This window comes from Coregonus lavaretus, assembly GCF_964263955.1.
Source record: "Coregonus lavaretus genome assembly, chromosome: 12".
NCBI lineage: Eukaryota > Metazoa > Chordata > Actinopteri > Salmoniformes > Salmonidae > Coregonus > Coregonus lavaretus.
The window spans coordinates 50129437-50144484 of record NC_139999.1 but is presented as its reverse complement, the minus strand read 5'-3'; the positions used below and the strand labels follow the sequence as shown (position 1 = coordinate 50144484).

The 15048-nt window shown below is 41.8% G+C and overlaps 1 protein-coding gene across 3 annotated transcripts in view; it reads right to left on the bottom strand.

Annotated features, from left to right (window-relative positions):
* LOC311137964 (vitamin D3 receptor B-like) overlaps positions 1–15048 on the bottom strand; it is a 98603-nt gene that overhangs the window by 82317 nt on the left and 1238 nt on the right. The window lies entirely within an intron of this gene.

Here is a 15048-nt window from a genome sequence, read left to right as displayed (position 1 = left end):
TTACTTTCTAAATTGCATTATTACGGTTTTCATAAATATACATATAATTGGCAGTGGTGGAAAAAGTACCCAATTGTCATACTTGAGTAAAAGAAAATATACCTTAATAGAAAATGACTCAAGTAAAAGTCACCCAGTAAAATTCTACTTGATTAAAAGTCTAAAAGTACTGGGTTTAAAATATACTTAACTATCAAAAGTAAATGTAATTGCTAAAATATACTTAAGCATCAAAAGTCAGTCAAAGTGTTAATAATTTCAAATTCCTTATATTAAGCAAACCAGATGGCACCATATTTTTTTTATGTATTTACGGATAGCCAGGGGCACACTCCAACATTCAGACATAATTTACAAACGAAGCATGTTTGTTTAGTTAGTCCACCAGGTCAGAGGCAGTAGGAATGACCAGGGATGTTCTGTTGATAAGTACGTGAATTGGTACTTTTGGGTGTCAAGGAAAATGTATGGAGTAAAAAGTATATTCTTTTCTTAAGTAAAAGTAATTAAAAACATAAATAGTAAAGTACAGATACCCAAAAAAATAACTTAAGTAGTACTTTAAAGTATTTTTACTTAAGTACTTTACACCAGTCTAGACCAGTGGTTCTCAAATTTGGTCCTGGGGACCCAAAGGGGTGCACATTAGAGTTTTTGCCTTAACACTACACTGCTGATTCAAATCTTCAACTCATCATCAAGCTTTGATGATTTGAATCAGCTGTATAGTGTTAAGGCAAAAACTCTAATGTGCACCCCTTTGGGTCCCCAGGACCAGGTTTGAGAACCACTGGTCTAGACTCTAGAGGTGAATGCACTGTATGTTGATTCTACAGGCCTCTAAACATGTCCACTTGGCAACTTGACTTCACCAATTCTCTCGTCGTCCCCTCTTTGGCAGAGGAAGTGTGATTGAGCAAAGCAGTGTGTTGGGGAGAAATTTGGCACCCCGACCGGGTTCAGATAATCTTATTACACGGTCTTGTACATAGCAACCAGGAACTGCACGTTCCACAACAAGAGTGGCAAGTCCAAGTGTTGCTGTGTGCAACGGACTTAATTAGGGGTGCTGCAGTCTACGCTGCAACTTATCAGTACGTTATCATCTGCTTATAAATGCTCTCGAGTCCCATCTGAGGTGATGGACTATCACATTAAGGCAATTTCCTTAGGATAGGATACATCTTTATTGTCCCTAAAGGGGAAATTGTCTTGGACACACAGTACTGCTGTAGACTATAAAACATTAACACTATACATTACACACTTGACACATACATACTACAGGCCAACATTGCATGTTACCCCTGTCATGCGCATCATACGGATCTATCCTTAGTGGGTAACATAGAACTTTGGTCAGCAGTAGGCCTATCCCTTGAATTGATGATGCTACTGTCATATTGTGTGTCGAGAAAAAAAAGGGGGGTCACACTTCACATTACAGTGCTCTTATGACTCTGTGTACAGGGTAAACACTATTGTCATGACTTATTGTTACACTGCATGTAGGATTAGGATATGGTTTAGGGCTAAGATTAGGTATAGTCTACGGTTGTAATACAGTAGAACAATGAGTAGGCCTTACACTCTGTTATACTGTACTTGCATGTATATTTACACAGGAATAAGAAGACTGTGGTGTAAAGTGTTAAACAACAAGGCTATTCTAATGTGGTTGAAGTGGTTTATTGGTCTAAACCTTTTCAAACAACTGGTCGCTATTACACCACTATTTACCATTACCGCATGTCAGAGGCATGAAGAATGAGTGAATGGGCTCGACAACGGGTGTTAGCCTATAGCCTACGCTCCAAAATGCGATGTGGTTCGACAAGAACATTGACATTTTGCCAAGGTAGAGATTAGTGGCTGAGACACGCAAGGACAGCAGTGGACGCATATATTCTGGCATAATGACAATTGGTGGTCCTCTGTAGCTCAGCTGGTAGAGCACGGCGCTTGTAACGCCAAGGTAGTGGGTTCGATCCCCGGGACCACCCATACACAAAAAAAAAAAAAATTATGCACGCATGACTGTAAGTCGCTTTGGATAAAAGCGTCTGCTAAATGGCATATTATTATTATTATTATTATTATTATTATAATTGCCATTACACTTTTTGGTGTTTTGTGTAACAGATGTCTCTTTCGATTCACCACTGTTTGGAGGCTGGAAATGTATTGTGAATGTAACAATGTGTGCTGGAAGCCTATTAAAGGAGCACTTTGAAGTGATTGTTTGACAAGCGCACATAGGTGGTCCCATACTGGGAAGAAATGTATTCTACTTTCACCCCTGCTTATATGTCGCCTATTTCCAGGATAGTTTTATGCATATGGTGCACATTTGGATGAAAAACAACATGATTTGTTTCAAATATACACTACATATACAAAAGTATGTGGACAACCCTTCAAATTTGTGGATTCGGCCGTTTCAGCCGCATCCGTTGCTGACAGGTGTATAAAATCGAGCACAGCCATGCAATCGCCATAGGCAGTAGAATGGCCTTACTGAAGAGCTCAGTGACTTTCAACGTGGCACCGTCATAGGATGCCGCCTTTCCAACAAGTCAATTCGTCAAATTTCTGCCCTGCTTGAGCTGCCCCGGTCAACTGTAAGTGCTGTTATTGTGAAATGGAAACGTCTAGGAGCAACAACGGCTCAGCCGCAAAGTGGTAGGCCACACAAGCTCACAGAACGGGACCGCTGAGTGCTGAAGTGCGTAGCGCATAAAAATATTTTGTCCTCGGTTGCAACACTCACTACCGAGTTCCAAACGGCCTCTGGAAGCAAAGTCAGCACAATAACTGTTCGTCGGGAGCTTCATGAAATGGGTTTCCATGGCCGAGCAGCCGCACACAAGCCTAAGATCACCATAAGCAATGCCAACGTCGGCTGGAGGGGTGTAAAGCTCGCTGCCATTGGACTCTGGAGCAGTGGAAACGCGTTCTCTGGAGTGATGAATCACGCTTCATCATCTGGCAGTCCGACAGATGAATCTGGGTTTGACGGATGCAAGGAAAACGCTACGTGCCTGAATGCATAGCGCCAACTGTAAATTTTGGTGGAGGAGGAATAATCTCGGGCTGTTTTTCATGGTTCGGGGTAGACCCCTTTGTTCCAGTGAAGGGAAATCGTAACACTATAGCATATAATGACATTCTAGACGATTCTGTGCTTCCAACTTTGTGGCAACCTTTTGGGGAAGGCCCTTTCCCATTTCAGCATGACAATGCCCCCGTGCATAAAGTGAGGTCCATACAGAAATGGTTTGTCGTGATCGGTGTAGAAGAACTTGACTGGCCTGCACAGAGCCCTGACCTCAACCACATCGAACACCTTTGGGATGAATTGGAACGCCGACTGCGAGCCAGGCCTAATCGCCCAATATCAGTGCCCGACCTCACTAATGCTCTTGTGGCTTAATGGAAGCAAGTCCCCACAGCAATGTTCCAATGGAAAGAATTCCCAGAAGAGTGTAGGCTGTTATAGCAGCAAAGGGGGGACCAACTCCATATTAATGCCCATGATTTTGGAATGAGCAGGTGTCCACATACAGTGAGGGAAAAATGTATTTGATCCCCTGCTGATTTTGTACGTTTGCCCACTGACAAAGACAATCTGGACTATCCAAGTAAAGTGTGACCGATAAATTGTGACAGACTACTACTATTTTACATTACAGGAATTACATTTTAGGCTTCTGTCACTAGACCATAAAACTATGTAAATAGGCCACTCTTGATGTCTCACATTACATTTTTTCTGCGATTGAACATCTGCCATCTTTTTAATGGGTTCAATATGTAGGTTAAATCAAATATACAATACATGACCAAATATACATACCTGGTGGCCAACTACAAGAAACGTCTGACCTCTGTGATTTTGCCACCAAGTACTAAGTCATGTTTTGCAGAGGGGTCAAATACTTATTTCCCTCATTAAAATGCAAATCAATTTATAACATTTTTGACATTCGTTTTTCTGGATTTTTTGGTTGTTATTCTATCTCTCACTGTTCAAATAAACCTACCATTAAAACTATAGACTGATAATTTCTTTGTCAGTGGGAAAACGTACAAAATCAGCAGGGGATCAAATACTTTTTTCCCTCACTGTACTTTTGGTCATGTATTGTATATTTGATTTAACCTACATATTGAACCCATTAAGAAGATGGCAGATGTTCAATCGCAGAAAAAATTTAATGTGAGACATCAAGAGTGGCCTATTTACATAGTTTTATGGTCTAGTAACAGAAGCCTAAAACGTAATTCCTGTAATGTAAAATAGTAGTAGTCTGTCACAATTTATCGGTCACACTTTACTTGGATAGTCCGGATTTTCCATCTGTAGATGCTCTAGAGGTGGTCATACTATTAACAAACTATCTGTTGATAAGCAACTGCTTGCTATGGTTACGGTTAGGTTTAGAATAAGGGTTAGAGTAAGGGTTAAAGTTAGGGTTAAGGTTAGGGTTAGGATAAGGGTTAAGGTTAGGGCTAGGGTTAGTAGATAGTTAGTTGAAATGTTATTGATGTTATGTTATCTGTAGAGATAAAATACCAGGAAAATATTAAACCCTAGTCAGTAGAGTAGGGATCATCAACTAGAGTCAGCCGCGGGACGATTTTTTTCGTGAGCGGATGGTCAGGGGGCCGGAACATTAATTACAAATTATTTGTAGACTGCAAATTGACCGCAAGAAGCGCAAACAAATATAATATTTGATTAAAGCATAATAATCTCAAATCTTGCTTACATTTGTATACGATCACATCTCTATTATGCGTGGGAATACTATGGAACACATTTCCAAAATTATAATCACCCAAGAGAACTTTCTTCGGTTATAGTCACGGGCGTGTATATCCCCCCTCAAGCCGATACCCCGATGGCCCTCAAAGAACTTAACTGGACTTTATGCAAACTGGAAACCACATATCCTGAGGCTGCATTTATTATAGCTGGGGATTTTAACAAAGCAAATTTGAGGACTAGTCTGCCGAAGTTCTATCAACATATCGACTGTAGTACTCGCGCTGCTAAAATCCTCGACCATTGCTATTTGAACTTCCGGGATGGTTATAAGGCCCTCCCCCGCCCTCCTTTCGGCAAATCTGACCACGACTCCATTTTGCTCCTCCCTTCCTATAGGCAGAAACTCAAACAGGAAGTACCCGTGCTAAGGACTATTCAACGCTGGTCTGACCAATCAGAATCCACGCTTCAAGATTGTTTTGATCACGTGGACTGGGATATCTTCCGGGTAGCTTGCGAAAATAATTTAGACGAATACACTGAAAAGGTGACTGAGTTTATCAGGAAGTGTATAGGTGATGTTGTGCCCACTGTGACTATTAAAACCTACCCTAACCAGAAACCGTGGATTGATGGCAGCATTTGCGCAAAACTGAAAGCGCGAACCAACGCATTTAACCATGGCAAGGTGACTGGGAATATGGCAGAATACAAACGGTGTAGCTACTCACTCCGCAAGGCAATAAAACTGGCAAAACATCAGTATAGAGACAAAGTGGAGTCGCAATTCAACGGCTCAGACACAAAACATATGTGGCAGGGTCTACAGACAATCACGGACTACAAAAAGAAAACCAGCCACATTGCTGACACCGACGTCTCGCTTCCAGACAAGCTAAACACCTTCTTCGCCCCCGCTTTGAGGATAACACAGTGCCACTAATGAGGCCCACAACCAAGGACTGTGGCCTCTCCTTCTCCGTGGCCGACGTGAGTAAGACATTTAAGCATGTTAACCTCCGCAAGGCTGCCGGCCCAGACGGCATCCATAGCCACATCCTCAGAGCATGCGCAGACCAGCTGGCTGGTGTGTTTACGGACATATTCAATCTCTCCCTTTCCCAGTATGCTGTTCCCACATGCTTCAAGATGGCCACCATTGTTCCTGTAGCCAAGAAAGCAAAGGTAACTGAACTAAATGACTATCGCCCCGTAGCACTCACCTCCGTCATTATGAAGTGCTTTGAGAGACTAGTTAAGGATCATATCACCTCTACCTTACCTGTCACCCTAGACCCACTTCAATTTGCTTACCGCCCCAATAGATCCACAGACGACGCAATTGCCATCACACTGCACACTGCCCTATCCCATCTGGACAAGAGGAATACCTATGTAAGAATTCTGTTAATTGACTATAGCTCAGCATTCAACACCATAGTACCCTCCAAGCTCATCATTAAGCTCGAGGCCCTGGGTCTGAACCCCTCCCTGTGCAACTGGGTCCTGGACTTCCTGACGGGCCGCCCCCAGGTGGTGAAGGTAGGAAACAACATCTCCACTTCACTGATCCTCAACACTGGGGCCCCACAAGGGTGTGTGCTCAGCCCCCTCCTGTACTCTCTGTTCACCCATGACTGCGTGGCCAAGCACGCCTCCAACTCAATCATCAAGTTTGCAGACGACACAACAGTAGTAGGCTTGATTACCAACAATGACGAGACCGCCTACAGGGAGGAGGTGAGGGCTCTGGGAGTGTGGTGCCAGGAAAATAACCTCTCATTCAACATCAACAAAACAAAAGGAGATGATCGTGGACTTCAGGAAACAGCAGAGGGTGCATCCCCCTATCCACATCGATGGGACCGCAGTGGAGAAGGTGGTAAGCTTCAAGTTCCTTGGCGTACACATCACTGACAAACTGAAATGGTCCACCCAAGCAGACAGTGTGGTGAAAAAGGCGCAACAGAGCCTCTTCAACCTCAGGAGGCTGAAGAAATGTGTCTTGGCACCTAAAACCCTAAAAACTTTTACAGATGCACAATTGAGAGCATCCTGTCGGGCTGTATTACCGCCTGGTACGGCAACTGTACCCCTTGCAACCACAGGGCTCTCCAGAGGGTGGTGCGGTCTGCCGAACGCATTACCGGGGGCAAACTACCCACCCTCCAAGACACCTACAGCACCCGATGTCACAGGATGGCCAAAAAGATCATGAAGGACATAAACCACCCGAGCCACGGCCTGTTCACCCCGCTACCATCCAGAAGGCGAGGTCAGTACAGGTGCATCAAAGCTGGGACCGAGAGAATGACAAACAGCTTCTATCTCAAGGCCATCAGACTGTTAAATAGCCATCACTAGCACATTAGAGGCTTCTGCTGCCTATTGAAATCACTGGCCACTTTAAGAAATGGAACACTAGTCACTTTAATAATGTTTACATATCTTGCACTACTAATCTCATATTTATATACTGTATTCTATTCCATAATATTCTACTGTATCTTAGTCCATGCCGCTCTGTCATTGCTTGTCCATATATGTATATATTCTTAAATGCCATTCCTTACTAGATTTGTTTGTATTGGGTATATGTTGTGAAAATATTACATATTACTTGTTAGATATTACTGCACTGTCGGAGCTAGAAGCAGAAGCATATTGCTACACCCGCAATAACATCTGCTAAACACATGTATGTGACAAATAAAATATGATTTGATGGTGTTTTTAGTATTTTATGCCCCCCCAAAAAAAAAATTAACAAATGATAAATATATATAGTGGAAATGTTGTACAAACTAGGTGTCGATAGCTCTTAGACACAGAAAGACTCACAGCTGTAATTGCTGCCAAAGGTGCTTCTACAAATTATTGACTCAGGGGTGTGAATACTTACACTACTGTTCAAAAGTTTGGGGTCACTTAGAAATGTCATTTTTTTCTAAAGAAAAGCATTTTTTTGTCCAGTAAAATAACATCAAATTGATCAGAAATACAGTGTAGACATTGTTAATGTTGTAAATGGCTATTGGAGCTGGAATATCTACATAGGCGTACAGAGGCCCATTATCAGCAACCATCAGTCCTGTGTTCCAATGGCACGTTGTGTTTGCTAATCCAAGTTTATCATTTTGAAAGGCTAATTGATCATTAAAAAACATTTTTGCAATTATGTTAGCACAGCTGAAAACTGTTGTGCTGATTAAAGAAGCAATAAAACTGGCCTTCTTGAGACTAGTTGAGTATCTGGAGCATCAGCAATTGTGGGTTCAATTACAGGCTCAAAATGGCCAGAAACAAATAACTTTCTTCTGAAACTCGTCAGTCTATTCTTGTTCTGAGAAATGAAGGCTATTCCATGCGAGAAATTGCCAAGAAACTGAAGATCTCGTACAACGCTGTGTACTACTACCTTCACAGAACAGTGCAAACTGTCTCTAACCAGAATAGAAAGAGCAGTGGGAGGCCCCGGTGCACAACTGCGCAAGAGGACAAATACATTAGAGTTTCTAGTTTGAGAAACAGACGCTTCACAGGTCCTCAACTGGCAGCTTCATTAAATAGTACCCGCAAAACACCAGTCTCAACGTCAACAGTGAAGAGGTGACTACGGGATGCTGACCTTCTAGGCAGAGTTTCAAAGAAAAAGCCATATCTCAGACTGGCTGATAAAAATAAAATATTAAGATGGGCAAAAGAACACAGACACTGGACAGAGGAAGATTGGAAAAAAGTGTTATGGACAGACAAATCGAAGTTTGAGGTGTTCGGATCACAAAGAAGAACATTTGTGAGACGCAGACCAAATGAAAAGATGCTGTAGGAGTGCTTGATGCCATCTGTGAAGCATGGTGGAGGCAATGTGATGATCTGGGGGTGCTTTGGTGGTGGTAAAGTGGGAGATTTGTACAGGGTAAAAGGGATCTTGAAGAAGGAAGGCTATCACTCCATTTTGTAACGCCATGCCATACGCTGTGGACGGCGCTTGATTGGAGCCAATTTCCTCCTGCAACGGGACAATGACCCAAAGCACAGCTCCAAACTATGCAAGAACTATTTAGGGAAGAAGCAATTAGCTGGTATTATGTCTATAATGGAGTGGCCAGCACAGTCACCGGATCTCAACCCTATTGAGCTGTTGAGGGAGCAACTTGACCGTATGGTACGTAAGAAGTGCCCATCAAGCCAATCCAACTTGTGGGAGGTGCTTCAGGAAGCATGGGGTGAAATCTCTTCAGATTACCTCAACAAATTGACAACTAGAATGCCAAAGGTCTGCAAGGCTGTAATTGCTGCAAATGGAGGATTCTTTGACAAAAGCAAAGTTTGAAGGACACAATTATTATTTCTATTAAAAATCATTATTTCTAACCTTGTCAATGACTACATGTCCTAAGCCTTTTACTATATTTCCTATTCAAACTAATTTCATGTATGTTTTCATGGAAAACAAGGACATTTCGAAGTGACCCCACACTTTTGTACGGTAGTGTGTATATATATATATACAGTGGGGAAAATAAGTATTTAGTCAGCCACCAATTGTGCAAGTTCTCCCACTTAGAAAGATGAGAGAGGCCTGTAATTTTCATCATAGGTACACGTCAACTATGACAGACAAAATTAGAAAAAAAAATCCAGAAAATCACATTGTAGGATTTTTTATGAATTTATTTGCAAATTATGGTGGAAAATAAGTATTTGGTCACCTACAAACAAGCAATATTTCTGGCTCTCACAGACCTGTAACTTCTTCTTTAAGAGGCTCTCTGTCCTCCACTCGTTACCTGTAAAGGACACCAGAAACAAAATTGTAGACCTGCACCAGGCTGGGAAGACTGAATCTGCAATAGGTAAGCAGCTTGGTTTGAAGAAGTCAACTGTGGGAGCAATTATTAGGAAATGGAAGACATACAAGACCACTAATAATCTCCCTCGATCTGGGGCTCCACGCAAGATCTCACCCCGTGGGGTCAAAATGATCACAAGAACGGTGAGAAAAAATCCCAGAACCACACGGGGGGACCTAGTGAATGACCTGCAGAGAGCTGGGACCAAAGTAACAAAGCCTACCATCAGTAACACACTACGCCACCAGGGACTCAAATCCTGCAGTGCCAGACGTGTCCCCCTGCTTAAGCTAGTACATGTCCAGGCCCGTCTGAAGTTTGCTAGAGTGCATTTGGATGATCCAGAAGAGGATTGGGAGAATGTCATATGGTCAGATGAAACCAAAATATAACTTTTTGGTCAAAACTCAACCCGTCGTGTTTGGAGGACAAAGAATGCTGAGTTGCATCCAAAGTACACCATACCTACTGTGAAGCATGGGGGTGGAAACATCATGCTTTGGGGCTGTTTTTCTGCAAAGGGACCAGGACGACTGATCCGTGTAAAGGAAAGAATGAATGGGGCCATGTATCGTGAGATTTTGAGTGAAAACCTCCTTCCATCAGCAAGGGAATTGAAGATGAAACGTGGCTGGGTCTTTCAGCATGACAATGATCCCAAACACACCGCCCGGGCAACGAAGGAGTGGCTTCGTAAGAAGCATTTCAAGGTCCTGGAGTGGCCTAGCCAGTCTCCAGATCTCAACCCCATAGAAAATCTTTGGAGGGAGTTGAAAGTCCGTGTTGCCCAGCGACAGCCCCAAAACATCACTGCTCTATTGGAGATCTGCATGAAGGAATGGGCCAAAATACCAGCAACAGTGTGTGAAAACCTTGTGAAGACTTACAGAAAACGTTTGACCTGTGTCATTGCCAACAAAGGGTATATAACAAAGTATTGAGAATTTTTTTTTATTGACCAAATACTTATTTTCCACCATAATTTGCAAATAAATTCATTAAAAATCCTACAATGTGATTTTCTGGATTTTTTTTTCTAATTTTGTCTGTCATAGTTGACGTGTACCTATGATGAAAATTACAGGCCTCTCTCATCTTTCTAAGTGGGAGAACTTGCACAATTGGTGGCTGACTAAATACTTTTTTCCCCCACTGTGTGTGTGTGTGTGTGTGTGTGTGTGTATATATATATATATATATATATATATATATATATATATATATATATATATATATATATATATATATATATATATATATATATATATATATATATATATATATGTGTGGAGGTTCCTCTGAGGAGGAAGGCGAGGACCATCTTCCTCAGTGAATATCATAAAAATTGTAAAACATTAAAAAAAGTTATATTTTTTGGATAAAACTATACTAAATATATTCATATGACACCAAATAATAAATCTACAGTAGCCTCAACAGCACTCTGTAGGGTAGCACCATGGTGTAGCCGGAGGACAGCTAGCTTCCGTCCTCCTCTGGGTACATTGACTTCATTACAAAACCTAGGAGGCTAATCGTTGTCACCCCTTTCCATAGACTTACACAGTAATTATGACTAGGGCTGTTGCGGTGACCGTCATTACCGCCACACCGGCGGTCACGAGTCATGAGAGCAGTCAAATTCCACGTGACCGTTTAGTCACGGTAATTCGTTTTCTCCAACCTCTGATGCTGCTGATGGTCAGTAGTAGCCTACCAAACTTGCTAACTGCCTGGTACTCAGCACTCTATTGTCCCTCTAATCACTCTGACATCAATGAAAATGTATTTGAAAATCTAATCAAACACTTCATGAGAGCCCATGAGTTCATGTTGCGCAACATTTCAACAGGCTATACAATTGCACGAGAAAACTGTGTGATGGCCTCTACTAAAAAGAGGAGAATCAGCTTTCTATAGGCTAGGCCTACTATATTTATTTTTCAACATTCCTAATATTAAGCACATTGCTTATATTTACAACAGGAGTATAGCCTACCTGGCTGGCACGAAAATAAACCACGGGGAAATGCGTCCTCCATTTGTTATTTAAGTGCATAGATTACATGTATTTTTTCCCGCTGCCCCTGTTTTGATACAGGTGCACGATAATGGTCCATTCTAAATAAAAACAAATTTCACTCATATATTATTTAGCATATGTAAAAACAAGATTAAATCAAGAATAGTCTGATGGGTGACAATATTTGCCTATCATTGTGAATTATATATTATCACTTGTGAATGATGCCCAGCATAAGAAACAAGCAACTTTTTTAAATTATAGTCGCACACCTCAGTTAGCCTTGCCCATAGGCCTATATGTTTTAATACGGTTTGTAACACAACTAAAGTGGCCAAATAACTTCTTAAAATTAAGCACATTAATCCGCTTTACAAGGGGTGTAGAGCCTAACTGGCATACATACGCAGCGCGTGAGTTTCAAGTTTGGGGAAGATAATTTTCCCCATAAAAATGCACCTTTATAATAAAAGCATTACATGCATAATTGCATTTGCGTTCACTTTTGATAATGGTGTTTTCCGCTAATGTAACATTTGCGCTTACAGCTTACTACCATGTGCGCATTTCTGTGCTTATAATGTGAAGAAATAGCCTAATAGTTTATCAACATTTAAGCTAAAAGTTCTGATCTGTTGTGTTAGCCACATTGCGTAAAAATGTTTTTTAATGCTAGTGGTTGTATTAATTTGGGATCTATCGCATCCCACAACTGTCCCAGACTATGTTTGGAATATTTATTTCTCGCACAGAATAGGTCAACTTTTGTACTATGGGGGATAGTAGATTGACATAGGCTAGTGCTGTTGCTGTTCATTAGGCCTACTCATCTTGTTGGCTGACGAAAAGTAAATGTGGACAGTTCTTCCAATATCTTCAATATGCACCTCGGAATTGGATAAGGACGCGTGCAGTTGCCTCCCCGATGTGATTGTCTTCACTTATAGCATGTGAGAAAGACCCGATCACGTGATGGAGAGACATGTGAGTGAGAGGTGATTCGGAGCGGCAAGCACTCAGGGAGAAGGGCACAACGGCCACTAGTCGCAAAAGGCATGAATTTTATTAGGGTGCATTACAGCCACACAAAGGGGATGCCGCCATGAAATTCTAGGCATTATCATGCTTGTCAAATTGTGAATGAGTGAGCTTGTCAAATCATCATTAGTCGCATCATGCAGCCTTACAATGTATTACAAATCTAAACATATAGCCCAACGTTTGTAGAACAACTTAAGTTACATTAATAACTCTAAATTAAGCATATAGGAATACCTATTTCTTTTTTAACCGCTCAACACAGAATAGCCGCATGTGCGCACTCCCTCAAATCGTTTGGAGAAAATATCCTTTCTATTTTATTCAGCTATGTTCAATTGCATTCTTCACACTATAAAATAATGCCAAGGAATTCTAAGTAAATCTTGTCTGCTAAATGAACTAGTGTAGCCCACAGCCATTTGGCATAGCCAGATTAGGACCTAACATACAGTGAGGGAAAAAGGTATTTGATCCCCTGCTGATTTTGTACGTTTACCCACTGACAAAGAAATGATCAATCTATAATTTTAATGGTAGGTTTTATGAACAGTGAGAGACAGAATAACAAAACAAAAATCCAGAAAAACGCATGTCAAAAATGTTATAAATTGATTTGCATTTTAATGAGGGAAATAAGTATTTGACCCCCTCTCAATCAGAAAGATTTCTGGCTCCCAGGTGTCTTTTATACAGGTAACAAACTGAGATTAGGAGCACACTCTTAAAGGGAGTGCTCCTAATCTCAGCTTGTTACCTGTATAAAAGACCCCTGTCCACAGAAGCAATCAATCAGATTCCAAACTCTCCACCATGGCCAAGAACAAAGAGCTCTCCAAGGATGTCAGGGACAAGATTGTAGACCTACACAAGGCTGGAATGGGCTACAAGACAATCGCCAAGCAGCTTGGTGAGAAGGTGACAACAGTTGGTGTGATTATTCGCAAATGGAAGAAACACAAAAGAACTGTCAATCATCCTCGGCCTGGGGCTCCATGCAAGATCTCACCTCGTGGAGTTGCAATGATCATGAGAACGGTGAGGAATCAGCCCAGAACTACACAGGAGGATATTGTCAATGATCTCAAGGCAGCTGGGACCATAGTCACCAAGAAAACAATTGGTAACACACTACGCCGTGAAGGACTGAAATCCTGCAGCGCCCGCAAGGTCCCCCTGCTCAAGAAAGCACATATACAGGCCCGTCTGACATTTGCCAATGAACGATTCAGAGGAGAACTGGGTGAAAGTGTTGTGGTCAGATGAGACCAAAATCGAGCTCTTTGGCATCAACTCAACTCGCCGTGTTTGGAGGAGGAGGAATGCTGCCTATGACCCCAAGAACACCATCCCCACCGTCAAACATGGAGGTGGAAACATTATTCTTTGGGGGTGTTTTTCTGCTAAGGGGACAGGACAACTTCACTGCATCAAAGGGACGATGGACGGGGCCATGTACCGTCAAATCTTGGGTGAGAACCTCCTTCCCTCAGCCAGGGCATTGAAAATGGGTTGTGGATGGGTATTCCAGCATGACAATGACCCAAAACACACGGCCAAGGCAAGAAAGGAGTGGCTCAAGAAGAAGCACATTAGGGTCCTGGAGTGGCCTAGCCAGTCTCCAGACCTTAATCCCATAGAAAATCTGTGGAGGGAGCTGAAGGTTCGAGTTGCCAAACGTCAGTCTCGAAACCTTAATGACTTGGAGAAGATCTGCAAAGAGGAGTGGCACAAAATCCCTCCTGAGATGTGTGCAAACCTGGTGGCCAACTACAAGAAACGTCTGACCTGTGTGATTGCCAACAAGGGTTTTGCCACCAAGTACTAAGTCATGTTTTGCAGAGGGGTCAAATACTTATTTCCTTCATTAAACTGCAAATCAATTTATAACATTTTTGACATGCGTTTTTCTGGATTTTTTTGTTGTTATTCAGTCTCTCACTGTTCAAATAAACCTACCATTACAATTATAGACTGATCATGTCTTTGTCAGTGGACAAACGTACAAAATCAGCAGGGAATCAAATACTTTTTTACCTCACTGTAAGGACAACTTAAGAGTATGGTATTCTGTTCTTCTGAAATAGACTACATTTTCTTCATATCATGCTTCTTTAGACCTGTCTAAAATAAATAATGGATTAATTGTGAATGTGTAGGCTATATTACATGGATTTATTACACTTTTTTAAATGTAGACGTTCCAAATGTCAGCATCAGTGGCTTGTAGGCTAGGAAACCGAACGAAACGGGGATAAACATACCTGAATTTGTCCAACAGAAACTCTTGTTTGCAACTGTTGGACTAGATGCAGGCAAGAGTGTGCAAGGCTGTATTGAATGTGTCACGGTCTGTCACC